This window comes from Centruroides sculpturatus, unplaced genomic scaffold, assembly GCF_000671375.1.
Source record: "Centruroides sculpturatus isolate CEXI.00-Female unplaced genomic scaffold, Cexi_2.0 scaffold1585, whole genome shotgun sequence".
Lineage (NCBI taxonomy): Eukaryota > Metazoa > Arthropoda > Arachnida > Scorpiones > Buthidae > Centruroides > Centruroides sculpturatus.
Window position 1 is genome coordinate 113,480 of NW_019386001.1, and position 3,305 is coordinate 116,784.

General features: G+C 26.9%; 1 pseudogene; it reads right to left on the reverse strand.

The window, feature by feature from the left end:
* LOC111613048 overlaps positions 1–670 on the reverse strand; it is a 9,882-nt pseudogene extending 9,212 nt beyond the window's left edge.
* Positions 671–3,305: the final 2,635 nt, after the last annotated feature.

Sequence of the window (3,305 nt, forward strand, 5' to 3'; positions counted from 1 at the left end):
CAGCCCATATAGTAACAAAACAAGCGATGATCATTTGAAGAATTTGACTTATTGTAATTATAATTGCAATAGAACGAGGCACCTTTACTTTTATTGCTTTTGCAGCAAAATATAAATACATGAAGCTATGAACCAACAAATTCATTGCGACATACCAATAACCAGTAGAAAGTTTGCCCGAAACATTGTATGTTGTTATAACCAAAGTTAAACTATGATGGTACCAATGCAAGAATATTAATTTCTGTTTCCTAAAGACAATAAATAATGTATCGCCGAATTCAATGATTTTTGAACATGCAAATATACAAACCCAGAATTCAATGGGGTGATGTTTTAAAGCAAAACTGACATTACATACAGAAAATGTAAATCCAAAATCACGAATAATGATCCACAATCCAGGAAGTACTCTTATTGTTCCACAAATACTAAATAATGCCAATAAAGTATTCCAGAAGAAAAGTGGTCCACGGAGCTGATACGGTTGCTTGGACTTCATATAATGTTGCAGAGTGAAGATGACAATAATGTAAATAGCTGATATATGTATGACATATGGTGAAAAGCATTCAATCAATTCAAAATTTATATATTTTGATAGATATTGTTCAACATAAAGCGGTTCGAATTGTCCTTTATACTTGGAGACTTCTGTTGTATTATCCATCATCTAAAAACAAAATTTATATAAATAATATTATATATACAACACGTAATATTGAACTAATGAATTTCTTTGAGTATTGTGATGTTGCGTGTAATATTGTATATTTGAAAGTTTAAAAAATTTTTTACACCTTTTAATATTATTTTATCAACAACTTTAGAAAATACATTAATTAAGCAATTGAATTTTAACATTATAAAAGCGGACCAAAAATTGATTAGTTAGATGATACTTTAATATATAAATTTTCATGCAGTTGTCATTCATTTTTTATTATTAGGGCGAAACATGAAGACAATTGAAAACGACCAATTATTTAATGTGACATTGTCACAATGTCGGGATGGAACTTTTAATCATATTTTTCATTTATTGATAATACCTTAAATACCTTAAATTAGTAGTGGCTTGCCCTATACATCATACTTTTTCTTTAACAATTTAGAGTGCCGACCTAACAGGTTTCAACGATATAATATAACTTCCGATCTATACCGGACGTTCTGATGTAGTAAATTGAGGCTTTCTGTTCTAATTTTTCCATATTTCCTCTTGGCTTTCATCTGCCTTTCTCCCTTTTCGATATTAAGAAAAGATAGTGAGAATTTGTAGGTCTATTACTACTATTAAATCTAACTCATCTGTCGCAGACAACTGTTTTAATTTATGTTGCCACAACTTACTTAACAGTGTTCAAATTTTATTGAAGGAAAAAAAAGTTATTTAAAAAAGATTATGTAAACATTTAAAAGTTATACAATTACACTAAACTGAGATTTAGTTTTAAGTGAGATCTGGCAACAAGCGTTAACTCAATTTTGAAATAATTCCTATTAGTTGTTAAGTAATTAAACAATTATATAACAAAGTCAATATGTGAAAGTGTCTTTTTTTACTTGTTGAAGACTGCAGAAAAAAAGTGACACTTTTAACCTAAAGCTTTACTGTTTTATTCTTTTTATTAATTTTATAATAAAAAAAACTTTTGGATTTTCATCGGATGAATAAATTATTTTTTCACAAATTAAAGACAAAATCGCTCTAAAAATATATTTCAGACGATCACCATTTTTACATAGTGTTCTAAAACAAATTATAGACAACTGGACCTTTCTTTTTAGGATACACAATTGCCTACATTTAAAAAAAACTTCCTTAAAAACACGAAAAAGCAATAAAGATTAAAAAACTTTTTCTTCTTTAAAATTGGAATGGTAAATCTTACGACGTCTTGTTAGTTCATCCTTGTCCATTTGGGTTTCTGGCTTCTTTTATCTACTGAGGATTAGCGCTGACAAATGTAGATTACGCCAAGATATCCATCTGATAATTTTAACAATATATTTGGATTTCCGTCGGATATAAATCCAAATCTTTTTTTAAATGTAGGCAGTTGTGTAGCCTAAAAAGGACGGTCCAGCTGTCTATAATTTGTTCTAGAACACTATGTAAAAGTGGTGATCGTCTGAAATATATTTTTAGAGCGATTTTGTCTTTAATTTGTGAAAAAAACTTTTTTATTTAATTTTTTTATAAACTTACATGTTAAAATATATGTTAAATAAGTTATAAAAAATTTTAGTATTATATTTTATGTAATATTTGTATTTTTTTTTACCAAATTTTTAATCAACTTTTGTTCTTTTATTTATTCATTTTTAATTTTATTTTTATTATAATTACTACTACTATTTACTTTTTATCCTTTCGTACATTTACAATAATTTAATTTGAATTTATTTATTTATTTTTCTAACTTTAAACAATTTTATAAGCCATCACTTATAATTTTATAAATTTCCTAAATTTTATATAATAGTTTTACAACTCTCCCTTTGTTTTTTTAATATAATTTTATATTTTTCAAGGATATTATTTTTTTATAAAACTAATAATACCTATTTTTTAAGGATATTATTANAAAACATTTTTTAAAATTAATGAAATATCCGTTTTTACCTGCATTACGGTAGGAGTAGGGTATAGTGAAATGACTATACAAGCAAGAAGTTTGATAATACATTTCTGTATTATTAGTCCTTGAATTATTATGTACTATATGACATACAAACACAAAGTAAATTATATTCAATATTTAGAAAATATACCCCTCCAATTAGTTAAGAAAGATGATTACGTGGCAGTAACTTTTGAATCGAACGGTAGAGTAAATCACACGTTTCCAAAGTGAAACCAACACCTTGTTTTACAATAAAAACCTGTGTAAACCAGAATATCACGTGCTTAACATTTTTCGGTGTGGCAGGTTAGATGCGACTCCAGTGCCAACCTACTAAATCTCATATAATAATATGAGGCTAATGCCTCATATAGACTAATTACACTTAACACAAACTTAAAATACATTTAGGAATTGGTAAAGAAATAACTAAACGTGTGAAAATGTTTGTAATTCAGTAATAGAGTGCCCACCTTCTATACTAATAGAAATTAATAATAACAATAGTATTGAATGTTATAATAAATAAATACATTAGGAAATATAACCTTAAATTTAAACTTAAAAATACAAAAAACAAAAATTTTTCGTTACCGTCAGTACAATAAGGGTCGGTTTTACGAACGATCAGACGATTCGAAATGATGAAAATGGCAAAAGTTTCGTAAGGAAAAC